Source organism: Pan paniscus, chromosome 15 (assembly GCF_029289425.2).
Source record: "Pan paniscus chromosome 15, NHGRI_mPanPan1-v2.0_pri, whole genome shotgun sequence".
Classification (NCBI taxonomy): Eukaryota; Metazoa; Chordata; class Mammalia; order Primates; family Hominidae; genus Pan; species Pan paniscus.
This window is the reverse complement of record NC_073264.2, coordinates 24633005-24650645: the sequence shown is the minus strand read 5'-3', so window position 1 is coordinate 24650645 and position 17641 is coordinate 24633005. Positions and strand designations below refer to the sequence as shown.

The 17641-nt window shown below is 39.2% G+C and overlaps 1 long non-coding RNA gene across 1 annotated transcript; it reads left to right on the top strand.

Moving 5' to 3' along the window:
• Nucleotides 1–7373: 7373 nt before the first annotated feature.
• Nucleotides 7374–17641, top strand: LOC106635467 (uncharacterized). Its single transcript, XR_001338791.4, has 3 exons — nt 7374–9459; nt 15886–16044; nt 16855–17641. It is a non-coding gene; the product is annotated as an uncharacterized LOC106635467 (long non-coding RNA).

Sequence of the window (17641 nt, the reverse complement as noted above, 5' to 3'; positions counted from 1 at the left end):
GTTTTAGATTTTTGGTAGAGATGGGGTTTCACCATGTTGCCCAAGCTTGTCTTGAACTCCTGAGCTCAAGCAATCTGCCTACCTTGGCCTCCCAAAGTGCTGGGATTACAGGCGTGAGCCACCACACCCAGCCAGATTGGCCTTATTATTATTATTATTTTTTATTTAGCATAATTTATTTGTTTGGAAATTGTGCTCGGTCATGTTTGTTTTTTAATCTGTTCTGTCGACGTCTATCTTTTGATTGATACAGTTAGACCATTTAAATTTAATGTACTTATTAATATGTTAGGGATTAAGTATGCTATTTTATTGTTTGTTTTCTGTATGTTCCTCTGTTTTTTTATTTCTCTGTTTCACTTCTTTTTGCTTTTTTGTAGGTTACTTGAACATTGTTTAGAATTGCATTTTTATTTATTTATAATGTTTTGGAATGTATCATCTTGTATAGATTTTGTTTTGTTTTGTTTTGTTTTTGTTTTTTTGAAATGGAGTCTCGCTCTGTCACCCAGGCTGGAGTGCAGTGGCACGATCTCGACTCACTGCAAGCTCCGCCTCCCAGGTTCACGCCATTCTCCTGCCTCAGCCTCCGGAGTAGCTGGGACTACAGGCACCTGCCACCACACTCAGCTAATTTTTTGTATTTTTAGTAGAGATGGGGTTTCACCGTGTTAGCCAGGATGGTCTCGATCTCCTGATCTCGTGATCCGCCCGCCTTGGCCTCCCAAAGTGCTGGGTTTACAGGCGTGAGCCACCACACCTGGCAAATGTTTTAATGGTTGCTCTAGAGATTACATTATACATGCATAAAATAACTCAGTCTAGTGGTGTCAATGTAATTCAATATGAAACATAATTAGATAACTCACTAAGAATGGATAAGGACTAGGAGAAGGATAGTCAACATTTACCCATGTTTTTACTCTTTCTGCTGTTCTTTTTTCACTAATTGTGTTCCATGTGTCTTTCGTTTATCATTTCCTTTCTGTTTGAAAAATTTTCATTAGCCATTCTTTTAGGGTACATCTGCTCATGATCCCTTTTCTTAGTTTTCCTTTATTTGGGAATGTCTTGAGTTTACCTTATTCCTAAAGAATATTTTTGCTGGGTATAGAATTCTGGATGGACAGTTCCTTTCTTTCAGCACTTGAAGAATGTTGTGCAGTTTTCTTTGGGCATTGATGATTTCTGTTTGTTTGTGTGTGTGTTTGTTTGTTTGTTTAAAGATACAGAGTCTTGCTCTGTCACCCAGGCTAGAATGCTGTGACACAATCATGTCTCATTGTAAGCTCAAATTCCTGGGTTTAAGAATTGATGGTTTCTAAGGAGAAATACACTGTCATTTGAATCTTTGTTTCTCCATAGGAAACTGTATTAGTCTGTCTTGATGCTGCTATAAAGAACTGGGAAATTTATAAAGAAAAGAGATTTAATTGACTCACAGTTCTGCACGGCTAGGGAGGACTCAGGAAACTTACAATCATGGCAAAAAATGAAGGAGAAGCAAGGCACACCTTACATAACAACAGGAGAGGCAGAGGGGTGGGGGGAACTGCCAAACACTTTTAAACCATCATGTCTCATGAGAACTCACTCACCATCATGAGAACAGTATGGGGGAAACTGCCCCCATGATCCAATCACCTCCCACCAGGTCCCTCCCTCAACACATTGGAATTACAATTCAATTCAAGATGAGATTTGTGTGGGGACACAGAGCCAAATCATATCAGTAATGTATCATTCCTCTCTAGCTATCAAGACTTTGTCTTTATTTTTTTCTGAAAATTATTAGTGTTAATTATGATATGTCTTGGCATGGATTTATTTGGGTTTCTTCTTCTTGAAGCTCACTCAGCTTTTTGAATTTATGGCCTTATTTCTTTCACCAGATTTGGAAAGGTTTCAGCCATTATTTCTTCTAATATGTTTTCATTTTTTCTCCTCTTTTTCTCCTCTTTTTCTGGGACTACAATGACACAAATGTTAAATCTGATTTCTGAAGTCCTGACATTAGTTAGGCCCGTTTTCTCTCTATTTTGATTATTATTATTATTATTTTATCTTCAAGTTCACTGACTTTTTCCTATGCTTTATTCATTCTGTTATTGATCCTATCCAATGAAGTTTAAATATTTTTTTTGGTTATATTATTCAGATCTGAGGTTTCTATTTGGTTCTCCTTTTTTTAAATTAAATTAATTTAATTTTAAAATTTTAATTTAATTTAATTATTGGGGGGACTGAGTCTCACTCTGTTGCCCAGGCTGGAGTACATTGGCGCAATTTTGGCTCACCACAACCTCCACCTCCTGGGTTCAAGCGATTCTCCTGACTCAGCCTCCCAAGTAGCTGAGATTACAGGCATGTACCACCATGCCCAGCTAACTTTTGTATTTTTAGTAGAGACGGGGTTTCACTATGTTGGCCAGGCTGGTCTCAGACTCCTGACCTCAAATGATCCACCTGCCTTGGCCTCCCAAAATGCTGGGATTACAGGCTTGAGCCGCCGTGCCCAGCCTTAGTTTTTCTTTGTATCTTCTATTTCTTTGCTGAGACTTTCTACTTTAAAAAAATTTTATAAGTGTTTTTGTAATTGTTTATTGAAGCTTTTTAAAAAAAGATACAGAGTCTCACTATGTTGCCTATGGATTACATTACAGCACACTACAACCTCGAACTCCTGGGCTCAAGTGATCCTCCTGCGCTAGCCTCTCAAACAGCTAGGACTACAGGTATACCCAATTCATTGAAGCACTTTTTATGGTGGCTCCTTTAAAATCCTTGTTAGATAAGGCTAACATCTATGTAACACTGAAATGTTAGTGCCTGTTGACTGTTGGGGTTTTTTCTGTTTAAACTGAGATTTTCCTGGTTCTTGTATGATGAGTGCTTTTTGATTATATACTAGGCATTTTGAGTATTATTTTGTGAGGCTGAATCATTTTCTCTCTCTGCCTCTCTTTCTCTCTCTCTACCTCTCTTCCTCACTTCTTCTCTCTCTTTCTTCATTTGGCATGCAGTCACCCTGTTTAGGTATAGCACACAGTTCCTAAAAGTGGTAAATGTTCAGCTCCCCACTGGGTCCCAGGAAAAGCTCCCCACTGGGTCCCACCTTTCCAGGAAAAGCTGAGCACTGACTCCCACCACTTTCTTGCTGCCGAGTCAGGGTGGAAGTTTAGCTCTCTGCAGTGATTTGCTGATACCCAGAGGGACAGGAGAATGTGGATGAATTGTCTCAATACTTCTTCTTTCCACCTCATGACTCCTGGTGGAATTTTTATTGGAAATGCATTGAATCTATAGATCAAATTGGGAAAAATTGACTTCTTAACAATATTGAGTCTTCCATCTCATGAACAAAGTATATCTCTTCATTTATTTAGGTCTTCTTTAATTTCTCTCAGTAACGTTTTATAATTTTTTTTTTTTTTTTGAGACGGAGTCTTACTCTGTCGCCCAGGCTGGAGTGCAGTGGTGCGATCTCGGCTCACTGCAAGCTCCACCTCACGGGTTCACGCCATTCTCCTGCCTCAGCCTCCCGAGTAGCTGGGACTACAGGCGCCCGCCACCACGCCCGGCTAATTTTTTGTATTTTTTAGTAGAGACGGGGTTTCACTGTGTTAGCCAGGATGGTCTCGATCTCCTGACCTTGTGATATGCCCACCTCGGCCTCCCAAAGTGCTGGGATTACAGGCATAACCCACCATGCCTGGCCTGTGTTATAATTTTTAGTGTACAGGTCTTTTACATGTTTTATCAGATTTAGCCCTAATAATTTTATATTTGCTGATATTATCATAAATGATAATGTCTGAAATCTACTATTAGGCTGGCAAAAAAGAAATTACTTCAAAAAATTGTAAAAAGAAATAAAGTAAATAATTTTAGAAAAATAAACAAAAACTAAAAAGTGGTATTGTCTTTTAGAATTTAAATTTCTGGCTGGGCATGGTGACTCACACCTGTAATCCCAGCACTTTGGGAAGCTGAGGTGGGAGGGGACCACCCTGGGCAACACAGCAAGACTCCATCTCTATTAAATTAAAAAATAAAGGAGAATAGCGTGAACCCAGGAGGCGGAGCTTGCAGTGAGCCGAGACTGCGCCACTGCACTCCAGCCTGGGCCTGGGCGACAGAGCGAGACTCTGTCTCAAAAATAAATAAATAAATAAAATAAAATAAAATTTAAAAATAAAAAATAAAGTTTAAATTTCTGATTGCTTATTGTGTAGAAGTACAATTGATTTTTCTGTTATTGATCTTGTATTCTACAAACTTGTCAAACCCCATTATTATAGAGCTTTTTCACAGATTCCATTTGATTTTATAGATAATCATGCCGTCTGTGAGTAAAAACACTTTTAAGTTTTACTTCTTAAGCAGTAGAGCTCAAAAAAAGAAAAACAGTTTTCCTTCTTCCTTTCCAGTTTGTATACCTTTATTTTTTCTTGCCTAACTGCAGTGGCCATAGCCATCGGCATAATGTTGAAGAGAAGTGGTGAAGGCAGACATCCTTGTGTTAGTCTTGATCATAGGGAAAAAGCATTCAGTATTTCACCATTATGTATAAGGCTGGCTACAATTTTCTCCTAAGTGCCCTTTCAAGGATGTTCCCTTCTATTTCTAATTTGTTGAGATTTTTTTAAAGTCAGGATTGGATATTGGATTGTGTTAAATGCTTTTGCTGTATCTGTTAATATAATTTTTCTTTTTTGGTCAGGCACGGTGGCTCATGCCTGTAATCCCAGCACTTTGGGAGGCTGAGGAGGGCAGATAACTTGAGGTCAGGACTTCAAGACCAGCCTGGCCAACATGGCAAAACCCTGTCTCTACTAAAAATAGTACAAAAAAATTAGCCAGGCATGGTGGCATGTGCCTGTAGTCCTCGCTACTTGGGAGACTGAGGCAAGAGAAATGCTTGAATCCTGGAGGCAGAGGTTTCAGTGAGCCAAGATTGCACCACTGCACTCCAGCTTGGGTGACAGTGGGAGACTCTGTCTCAAAAATAATAATACTAATTTTTATTTTTTAAGTGTGTCTCTATGGTGAATTACATTGTTTTTGAATGTTAAATCAATTATGTGTTCCTGGGATAAATTTGTTCGTGACGTATTATCCTTTTTATGCATTGTTTGATTTTATTTGCTGCATTTATGTTCGTGAGAGGAACTGGTCTTTAGTTTTCTGGTACGATCTTTATATGATTTTGGTATCTGAATAATGCTGACCTCTAAGAATCATTGGGGAACTATTCCTTTCTCTTTAACTTTTGGGGAGTATTTGTGTAGAATTGGCATTATTTTTTTCTTAAATGTTTGGTAGAACTTACCAGTGAAGCCATGTAAGCCTGGAGTTTTCTTTGTGGGAAGATTTTTAGCTACAAATTCAATTATTTTAATAGGTATAGAGATATTTAGGTTATCTATTCATCTTGCCTGTGTTTTAGTAGTTTATGTCTTTCAAGGAGTTCGTTCATTTTTATCTAAGTTGTTCAATTTGTTGCTTTTTCTTTTTTTTTTTTTTTGAGACAGAGTCTCACTCTGTTGCCCAGGCTGGAGGGCAGTGGTGCAACCTCGGCTCACCACAACTTTCACCTCCCAGATTCAAGCAATTCTCCTGCCTCAGCCTCCCAGGTAGCTGGGATTACAGGCGCACGCCATCACGACCAGCTAATTTTTTTATTTTCAGTAGAGACGGGGTTTCACTATGTTGGCCAGTCTGGTCTCGAAGTCCTGACCTCGTGATCTGTCCACCTCGGCCTCCCAAAGTGAATTTGTTGCTTTAACACTGTTTATAACATGATCTTATTCATTATCTTTTTGTAAAATAGCTTTTTATTTTGGAATAATTTTAGATTTACAGGAAAGTTTGCAAAGGTAGTACAGAGAGTTCCTGGATATCCTTCCCCCAGTTTCAGTTTTCCCTAATGTTATCATCCTACATTTCTTTTCTTTTTTTTTTTTTTTTGAGACGGAGTCTCACACTGTCACCTGGACTGGAGTGCAATGGCGTGATCCTGGCTCACTGCAACCTCCACCTCCTGGGCTCATGCAATTCTCCTGCCTCAGCCTCCTGAGTAGCTGGGATTACAGGCTCACACCACCACACCCAGCTAATTTTTTGCATTTTTAGTAGAGACGGGGTTTCACTATGTTGGCAAGACTGGTCTCAAACTCCTGACCTCGTGATCCACCCGCCTCGGCCTCCCAAAGTTCTGGGATTATAGGCGTGAGCCACCACGCCCACCCCATCCTACATTTCTATGTGATATTTGTCAAAACTGAGAAACCAACAGTGGCACATTATAATTAACTGAACTCCAGACTTTGTTCAAATCTCATTTTCCTACTAATATCCTTTCTCTGTTCTACAGTCCAAGCCTATATACCGCACTGCATTTCATTGTCATGTCTCATTAGCATTCTCTGGTCAGTGACGGTTTCTCAATCTTTCATTGTGTTTCATGAGCTTGACGGTTTTAAGGAAAATGGGTCATGTGTTTTGTAGAATGTCCCTCAGTTTGGGCTTGTCTGATGCTTGTATCATAATTCAACTTAGTCATAGGGGTATTTGTTTATTTTGTTTGTTCGTGTTTTGAGACAGTCTCACTCTATTGCCCAGGCGGAGTGCAGTGGTGCAATCTTGGCTCCCTGCAACCTCCACCTTCCAGGTTCAAGCAATTTTCCTGCCTCAGCCTCCCCAGTAGCTGGGATTACAGGCACACACATCATGCCAGCTAATTTTTGTATTTTTAACAGAGACAGCGTTTCATCATGTTGGCCAGGCTGGTCTCAAACTCCTGGCTTCAAGTGATCAGCCCACCTCGGCCTCCCAAAGTGCTGTGATTACAGGTTTGAGTCACCTCACCGGGCCAGTCATAGATGTTTTAAAAGAATCACAGAGGCAAAGTGCCCTGTCATCATGTTGTATCAGGGGTACATGATATCCATATATCTAACTGATGATATTAATTTTGAGTAGTTGTTTAAGAGAGTGGTTGCCAGGTTTCTCCACTGTAAAGTTACTATTTTTCCCTTTCCATCTATTCTTTGAAAGAGAGTCCCTCAATCCAGCCTACCCTCAAAGTGGTTAAGCATTACCTCCTGCAAGAAAAAGTATCTACATATATTATTTAAAATTTGGAAGTCAAAGTCTTCTGTAAAGATTTGTTTCCACTCCACCATTTAGTCTTTTAGTCAATCATTTGTTTATATCAGTATGGAGGCATGTATATTTTATACATTGGATATCTAATATTAGATATTTTTACACATTTTATACATTGGATTATAATCTAATACTGTCAGAGGTGTGTGAACCAGAGCAACTCCATCTTAAATAGGAGCTGGGTAAAATGAGGCTGAAACCTACTGGGCTGCATTCCCAGATGGTTAAGGCATTCTAAGTCACAGGATGAGATAGGTCAGCACAAAATACAGGTCATAAAGACCTTGCTGGTAAAACAGGTTGCGGTAAAGGAGCCGGCCAAAACCCACCAAAACCAAAATGGCTACGAGAGTGACCTCTGGTCGTCCTTACTGCTACACTCCCACCAGCACCATGACAGTTTACAAATGCCATGGCAACGTCAGGAAGTTATCTTATATGGTCTAAAAAGGGGAGGCATGAATAATCCACCCCTTGTTTAGCATATCATCAATACATAACCATAAACATGGGCAACCAGGCACGGTGGCTCACGCCTGTAATCCCAGCACTTTGGGAGGCCAAGGCGGGCGGATCACGAGGTCAGGAGATCGAGACCATCCTGGCTAACACGATGAAACCCCGTCTCTACTAAAAATACAAAAAATTAGCCAGGCGTAGTGGCGGGCGCCTGTAGTCCCAACTACTCGGGGGGCTGAGTCAGGAGAATGGCGTGAACCTGGGAGGCAGAGCTTGCAGTGAGCTGAGATCGCGCCATTGCACTCCAGCCTGGGCGACAGAGCGAGACTCCGTCTCAAAAAAAAAAAAAAAAAAAAAAAAACGGCAACCAGCAGCCCTTGGGACTGCTCTGTCTGTGAAGTAGCCATTCTTTTATTCCTTTACTTTCTTAATAAACTTGCTTTCACTTTGCACTGCGGACTCACCCTGAGTTCTTTCTTGAGTGAGATCCAAGAACTCTCTCTTGGGGTCTGGGTCTGGGCCCCTTTCCTGTAACAATACTATGCTACTTATTTTGTTGCTCAAATTATTCCAGCTTTGGCCATGGAAGAGCACTTTCAGATTGACTCCTATGTCATTTTTTTTAGAGATAGGATCTCACTCTGTCACCCATTCTAGAGTGCAGTGTGATCATAGCTCATTGCAGTCTTGAACTCCTGGGCTCAAGTTATTCTCCAGCTCCAATCTTCCAGGTAGCTAGAACTACAGGCACACACCATCACTCTGGACTAATTTATGTATTTATTTATTTTTGGAGGGACAGGGTCTCAAACTCCTGGCCTCCAGTGATCTTCTCGTCCAATGTGCTGGAATTACAAGTGTGAGCCACCACATCCGGCTGACTCCTAAGTCTTTTGAAATGTGCCACACTCATCTCGTGCTTTCCTTGACCCAGCTCTAAAAGCCATTTCTCCAAGGAGCCCAGGTTGCCCTTATTGTGAAAGGAAATAAATCTTGGGGCCCCCAAATCACTAAGCTAAAGGGAATAGTCAAGCTGGGAACTGCTTAGGGCAAACCTGCCTCCCATTCTCTTCAAAGTCACCCCTGTACTCACTGATATAGATGCATATCTGATTGCCTCCTTTGGAAAGGCTAACAGAAACTCAAAAGAATGCAATGTCTCATTTATCTGTGACCTGGAAGCCCCCTCTCCACTTAGAGTCTGCCTACCTTTGCTTCAAGTTGTCCCACCTTTCCAGACTGAACCAATGTTATTCTTACATATATTGATTGATGTCTCATGTCTTCCTAAAATGTATAAAACTAAGCTGTACCCCGACCACCTTGGGCACATGTTGTCAGGACTTCCTGAGGCTGTGTCATGGGGGGGCGTGTTCTCAACCTTGGCAAAATAAACTTTCTAAATTAACTGAGACCTGTCTCAAATTTAGGACAGGATTCACATTTTGGTAACCATGGGAGGATTCTGAGTGGAGCTGCCCCCCACCTTTGACAAATCTCCTATCTGTGCTTGGTACCAGCATGAGCTAACTCTATGGCTCAAACCAATAGGACAATTTGCTGAGGTCTGAAAATACCCTCTACAGAGAATGCCTGATCTCCCCAAATTTGGTGGAGATCTAAAGTTTATTTTGCTGTACAACTCTTCTTTTTGTTTTTTGTAGTTTTACTTGCTTCCAACAGGAAGGCAAGTTTTCCTCCTTCCATGACGATGAAAGGCAGGTAACTCCTTTATGGAATTTGAGCTGGCTTCCAACAGGGGAGATGAGGTTTTTTTTTCCTGCCTCTAGAATAGTAGAGAGCAGTCTACAGCCTGAGACCCATCACTAGGTAAGAAACTGGTTTGGGATTCTGTCTTGCAAATTCCTTTTAAATGACTAAAGTTAGCATTTACCAGCCAGCTGGTGTTAATTCCTACTTACACTTAGAACACTCAGAAATCGTATGTTGTGTGATCATTGTTAGTTTCGCTTAACTCTTGTTGGCTGTACTTCTGAAATAGCAGCATTTTGTCCTAGCTGAAATATGGTAATAAGATTTAAAGAAAAAAAATTTTAAGCAGCTCAATGGTTAAAAATCAGCTTAATTAAAAGGATAACACACCCAAGATGTGTGTGTGTATGTGTGCATGTTTGTATTTGAAAGGCCTTCATGTTTTTGTTTGTTGTTGTTGTTGTTTTTCTCTTCTAAGACCTTGTCTTTTTTTTTTAACGAAAGTTTGTTTTTCTTTTTCTTCTCAGTTATCTGAATTCTGTTTTCACCTGATTTTTTGTTTGTTTGTTTGTTTTACTAAAATAGTTACTGCAACAGAGGCTACTCTTGGGTTTTTAAGACAGAGTATAGTTTAATTTTATGTTTAATTTGACTCAGAGAAAAATAAAAGTGTCTCCCTCTAGCACCACCACATTTTTTCTCTCTCTACCTTATGATGTAAATTTTGCTATTTGATTTTCACCTGAGTTGTTTCCTTTAATGTGCAAATTTAAGGCTATTTAGCTGACAACTGCCTAGGTTTGTGAAACAGGTTATCAAGAATCTGACAGTCTAAGATAGGGAAAAAAAAGGGGGTGGGGGTCTTTATAAATGTATAAAATGTACTGCTGTCGGCATGCCTAGTACGTCTTTATATATATTTATGTGTTGTGTACAAAATGTTTCACTACTAAAAATATATGAAAGAGCTCTAACTAATTGGCTTAAAGAAAAATACATGCATGTAAATCAGATACTGAAAAAGAAAAGACTAGGCCGGGCACGGTGGCTCACGCCTGTAATCCCAGCACTTTGGGAGGCCAAAGCAGGTGGATCAAGAGGTCAGGAGTTCAAGACCAGCCTGGCCAACGTGGTGAAACCCTGTATCTACTAAAAATACAAAAATTAGCTGGGCATGGTGGTGCGCACCTATAATCCCAGCTACTGGGGAGGCTGAGGCAGGAGAATGGCTTGAACCCAGGAGGCAGAGGTTGCAGTGAGATGAGATCCTGCCACTGCACTCCAGCCTGGCTGACAGAGCAAGACTCCGTCTCAAAAAAAAAGACTAGTCAAATGCTTTTTCAGGTTTATGTAATAAGTAAAATCTTTAATAAATAAACTAGCTTTAAAATTACTGGTAAAGTACTATTAGAAATATCTAAAGAATTGCCAGCATACACTTTGTGTGCATTATTAATCAAGCAAATTTCATACTTATCCCTGCCAAATAATGTAAGGTGTCAAAATTTGGCATAGAAGTTACAAAACTATAAACCCAGGCCAAAACAGAATGATCTATGCTTGTGTAATTTTTAGTAAATAAGACATTGATATGGGTTTAATAAAAATAGCTGCATTTTGAATTTAATAAGATTACCATAACTTCTAATCCTGTGGCTTTAGACAGTCTGGTCCACAGACAGTAAGGAGGTTTGTTTTGGGAAAGGACTGTTATTGTCTTTGTTTCAAAGCTAAACTATAAACTCAGTTCCTTCCCAAAGTTAGTTCAGCCTATGCCCAGGAATGAACTAGGACAGCTTGGAGGTTAAGAGCAATATGGAGTCAGTTAGGTCAAATCTTTTTCCACTGTCTCAGTTATAATTTTGCAATGGCAGCTTCATAGTTTTAAATCGTGACTATCACAGTTTTCGTAAATAATCTAGGTAAACAATTAAAATAAAATAATTAGGTAAATGTAATGGGATAAATACTTGCAGACAAACTGGTCACAATTTAGAAATAAAGTTAAATTCAATAATAGGTATTTTATTATTTGGGTATTTTCCAATAAATATATATTGTAGGAAAACATTCTTGCTTAAAAAAAAAAAGGGTGTCCTTTTTTTAAAAAAAAAGAGAAAAATTTTTGTCTAATTCCAAGCTTATTTAAAGGCTCTGTATAAAACAAGGTAAAAGGAACCAGGAAATAAAAAACAGAAGTAAAGAAAGTTATAAAAATAAAGAGATTTTTTGTGTGTGTAGTAAGAAAGCTTAAAGAGAAATAATTGTATATGAGAAAGAATCTTTTATAGTAAATGTTTAGTCCTAAAATAAAAATGACTGGTTGATTAAGAAGGAGGGATGTTCCGGACAAACCAGAAAGTCCAAATATTATTATTAAGTTTTGGTTTGCTTAGGAAAAAAACTGAGATAAAACTTTTTTTAAACTAAGATATTTCATCCATGTATCTTTCTATACGTGCTTTTAAAGTCCTTGTTGACCTCTACAAGGAAAAGTACAAAACACTGCTGAGAGAAATCATAGACGACAGAAACAAATGAAAATATACCCCATGCTCATGGATGGGTAGAATCAATATTGTGAAAATGACCATACACAATCCCCATCAAAATACAACACAATCCCCTCAAAATACCACCATCATTCTTCATAGAATTAGAAAAAACAATTCTAAACTTCATATGGAATGAAAAAAGTGCCTGCATAGCCAAAGCAAGACTAAGCAAAAAGGACAAATCTGGAGGTATCACACTAACTGATTTCAAACTATACTATAAGGTCATAGTCACCAAAACAGCATGGTACTGGTATAAAAATAGGCACATACACCAATGGAACAGAACAGAGAATCCAGAAATAAACCAAATACTTACAGCCAACTGAGCTTTGACAAAGCAAACAAAAACATAAAGTGGGGAAAGGACACTTTTTAATAAATGGCGCTGGGATAATTGGCTAGCCACAGGTAGGAGAATGAAACTAGATCCTCATCTCTCACCTTATACAAAAATCAACTCAAGATGGATTAAGGACTTAAATCTAAGACCTGAAACTATAAAAACTCTAGAAGATAATTTTGGAAAAATGCTTCTAGACATTGGCTTAGGCAAGGATTTCATGACCAAGAACCCAAAAGCAAATATAATAAAAACAAAGATAAATAGTTGGGACTTAATTAAACTAAAGAGTTATTTTGCACGGCAAAAGGAACAGTCAGCAGAGTAAACAGACAACCCACAGAGTGGGAGAAAATCTTCACAATCTATCCATCTGACAAAGGACTAATATCCGGAATCTACAACGAACTCAAACAAATCAGTAAGAAAAAAACAAACAATCCCATCAAAAAGTGGGCTAAGGACATGAATAGACAATTCTCAAGAGAAGATATACAAATGGCAAACAAACGTATGCTCAGCATCACTAGTGATCAGGGAAATGCAAATCAAAACCACAATGCAACACCACCTTACTCCTGCAAGAATGGCTATAATCAAAAAATCAAAAAACTGTAGATGTTGGTATGGATACGGTGATCAGAGAACACTTCTACACTACTGGTGGTAATGTAAACTAGTACAGCCACTAGGGAAAACAGTGGAGATTCCTTAAATAACTAAAGTAAGGCCTACCATGGTGGCTCATGCCTGTAATCCCAGCACTTTGGGAGGCCGAGGCAGGTGGATCACATGAGGTCAGGAGTTCAACACCAGCCTGACCAACATGGTGAAATCCCATCTCTACTAAAAATACAAAATTAGCCAGGTGTGGTGGCACACACTTATAATCTCAGCTACTTGAGAGGCTGAGGCATGAGAATTGCTTGAACCCGGAAGGTGGAGATTGCAGTGAGCCAAGATCGTGCTATTGCACTCCAGCGTGGGTGACAGAGCAAGGCTCCATCTCAAAAAAAAAAAGGGGGGGACTAAAAGTAGAACTACCATTCGATCCAGCAATACCACTACCGGGTATAGACCCAGAGGAAAAGAAGTCATTATACAAAAAAGATATTTGCACGCACATGTTTATAGCAGCACAATTCACAATTGCAAAATCGCGGAACCAACCCAAATGCCCATCAATCAACAAGTGGATAAAGAAATTGTGGTAGATGAGATTGGAGACTATTATTCTAAGTGAAGTAGCCCAGGAATGGAAAACCAAACATCATATGTTCTCACTGATCTGTGGAAGCTAAGCTATAAAGATACACAGGCATAAGAATGATATAATGGACTTTGGGGACTTTGGGATCTTGGGGGTGAGGGTCGGGGGGATGAGAGATAAAAGACTACAAATAGGGTGCAGTGTATACTGCTTGGGTGATGGGTACACCAAAATCTCACAAATCACCACTAAAGAACTCAGTCATGTAACCAAATACTCCCTGTTCCCCAAAAAACCTATGGAAAAATTAAAAAACAAAATAAAATGAAATAAAATAAAGTCCTTGTAACATTGAGTTAGAGGGCTTTAACTCCTGGGTCTAAAATGGACACCAAGTCCTGTTAAATTTTAAACACTCACGGCAATTTTTTTTTTTTTTTTTTTTTTTTTTTTTGAGACAGGGTCTCGCTCTGTCGCCCAGGCTAGAGTGCAGTGACCAATCTCAGCTCACTGCAACCTCCACCTCCCAGGTTCACGCCATTCTTCTGCCTCAGCCTCTCGAGTAGCTGGGACTACAGGTGCCCACCACCATGCCCGGCTAATTTTTTGTATTTTTAGTACAGACAGGGTTTCACCGTGTAAGCCAGGGTGGTCTCGATCTCCTGACCTCGTGATCCACCCGCCTCGGCCTCCCAAAGTGCTGGGATTACAGGCGTGAGCCATCACACCCAGCCTAAACACTGACAGCAATTAAAGCCTCATCTTTAGGCCCTGTAGAAGATGCCAATCAAAATAAAATGCATTCCTGAGACACAGGGCAAGAAATTAAAGCTATTCAACTCCTCAAGGCCCAGGGACTATCACGGAAGAGGTGGGCACATAAGATCAAAGATTGTAAGGGCCGATTTGGAAAGATAAATAAGTTTAGTTTCTCTATAAATTAATCATTAGTGTCAAAAACACACTGATGCAAAAACCAGTATATGGACCCCTGTATTAGATTAACAAGTTTTTTGTGAAGCATTAACCAACTGCTTTTTTTTTTTTTTTTTAAGACAGGGTCTTGTTCTGTTGCCCAGGCTAGAGTGCAGTTGCGCAATCTCGGCTCACTGCAAGCTCCTCCTCTTGGGTTCAAGCAGTTCTCCTGCCTCAGACTCCCGAATAGCTGGGATTACAAGTGCACACCACCACGCTTGGCTAATTTTTGTATTTTTAGTAGAGATAGGGTTTCACCATGTTGGTCAAGCTGGTCTCGAACTCCGGACCTCAAGCAGTCCACCCACCTCGGCCTCACAAAGTGCTGGGATTACAGGCATGAGCTACTGTGCCCGGCCTCCAACTCCTTAATAAAGTTTATAAAGGTTATAAAAGGTTTATGGAAGTTATATTTTATACTCAAGAATAAACTTTATAGATTGCTTACAAAATTTGGAAAAGCAAGTGGAATTGGCTCCATGCTGTTTTTATTAGGGCTTCAGGTTTAGAAAATTAAGCCCCCTCTCTCAATAAATGAAGGTTTTCACTATTTTTGAAATCCTTGAATTACCACTTTGGTTAAACAGATGACTTTACAATGACCTGAAATCCTATTTTGTAATATCAAGTGTTTTAAACCTTTTATATTTGACAAACTTTCCAAAATTAAATTATAAATTATGTCTTGTTCTAACCTAATTACTCCTTTAAGATATTACATTCCCTAAAGTCCAAAAATAATATAATTTGGCTTATTTGGTATAAAAATTATACAGGAAGCACTGTCAAATATGAAATGGTTATTTGGTTTCTTTGAGCTGTATTTGTATAAATGTTATTGGTATGTGTTCCAAAATTATGAGAAACTTATAATTCTAATATAACTTAGTGTACATTATCAATAACAATAATTGTTAAGTTAAAATTACTGTGTGCCACAGAGGTAACAAATTCCCTTGTCAATTATGTTTTTGACTATGGCTGCCCTAAAACTTTTTGTCATCCACAGACAATTGTTGCCTTGTTTTGGTTCTCTTTAGAAGATGGTTTTATAACCAGCTATTAAACTATAACAGGTGCTCTTGAATGCAGATTTCTGATAGCTTTGGAGATTGTGACATCAGAATAGAGAAAAAACTTTCAAGACTCATGGAGAGCTAAAATGTTCATGAATATCAAGCAGAACAGGAATTAACTGCATGGACTGAACTAATCTTTTTGACTTTTTGCTTAAAATGTTGCTGATCCTTTATTCTGTTTTTCAGAGTCTTAAAACTTTTCTTTTGAGCTATTGACAGCTTTCAACAATTTAGTATACTCCCATGAACAAAATTTGGAGCACATTTGCTTCTCTGTAATTGATTTTCTCCAGAATTTGAAAACTATTTGTGAGTTTCTTAACTTTTGGCAATACAGTTAGTTGCATAAGTGCAATAAGAATCTGTTTTCATTTTTAACAGGACACAATTGAAGAAACTGGTAGTTTTACCAAGGCTTTGACTGGAATGGTGCACTTTCCTATAAGGAATCAAACTTGACTTAAGAAGCCAATAAAGCCCTTGGAAAAACTGGCCTCATATTTTGTGTACACAGTCCGTGTACAGGGTTTCTGGCCTGCGGTAAGTAAAGAATATCACTTTCTGACAGGCACAGAAGCCCCAGATTTATCTTGGATCCTCAAGAGGAGAGGAAATTCAGACCAAGTACAGTGGCTCACACCTGTAATCCCAGCACTTTGGGAGGCCGAGGTGGGTGGATCACTTGAGGCCAGGAGTTCGACACCAGCCTGGCCAACATGGTGAAACCCCATCTCTGCTGAAATTACAAAAATTAGCCAGACACAGTGGCACGCACCTGTAATCCCATCTACTTGGGAAGCTGAGGCATGAGAATTGCTTGATCCCAGGAGGCAGAGGTTGCAGTGGGCCCATATCATGCGATTGCACTCTAGCTTGGGTGACAGGGCAAGAATCTGTCTCAAAAAAAAAAAAGTTGGGGGAGAGGAAATTCACGCAACTTGTAGGTATTTGATGGCACAAATTCATGGCTGGATTCAGCTTTAAAATCTTATCTGAGATGCGTCCTATGGAACAAAGTTTCATCAAAGCCCATTTAAAAGCCCATGTAAAAAATAATTATTTTTGCTGAACTGTATACAAATAATTTGGCCAAGCATAATAAGCAAACCAATCCTACCATGATTTATCTTTAGTAAAATGGGAAACTAGAGAGACAGAGAAAAAAATGTTTCAAGACGATAGTACACTCGTTGTTAGAGTCTAGTCTTGCCTAATTTTTTTTTAAAATTTTTTATTATGTTCTACAGTTTGGGCTGAATTCTAATTGTTTCTTGGCTACAAGTCTTCAAAATAATGTTTTCAACTTTTTCTTTTTTTTTCCCTTCTTTTTTTCCCATGTTTCCTAATTAGGAGTCACTGAAAACTAAGCTGTGCTTTCTTAAAGCCCTGCGAACTGAGACTAAACAACTTAAACTTCAGAAGAAAATAACAGCAACCAATTTACGTACCTGCTTACTGACTATAGACTTCAGAGAAATGTGGCCTATATAGATTTTCCAAGAACGTGCTTTTGTTTGTTGTTGTTTTTTCTCCCTTCCTCCCCACTATTTTTCCTTCATAGGACATGAGACTTCACAACCTGCTAAAAATCATCGTTCGGGACCTACCTGTCTAGGAATAAACCATCCTTGCCATGAGAGATCAAATGAAACCTGAGACCAGAGATTCATTTTCTTGTAAAATGCCTTCTCCAAAAGATTTTTGAAAAGAAAGGGGGGAAATATGAAAGGAAATTAAAGCTTGGGGCCCCCAAATCACTAAGCTAAAGGGAATAGTCAAGCTGGGAACTGCTTAGGGCAAAGCTGCCTCCCATTCTATTCAAAGTCACCCCTGTGCTCACTGAGATAGATGCATATCTGATTGCCTCCTTTGGAAAGGCTAACAGAATCTCAAAAGAATGTAACCATTTGTGTATCACCTATCTGTGACCTGGAAGCCTCCTCCCCACTTCAAGTCTTCCTGCCTTTCCAGACTGAACCAATGTACTTCTTACATATATTGATTGATGTCTCATGCCTCCCTAAAATGTATAAAACTAAGCTGTACCCCAACCACCTTGGGCACAGGTCTTCAGGACTTCCTGAGGCTGTCACGGACACATGTCCCCAACCTTGGCAAAATAAACAATTAACTGAGA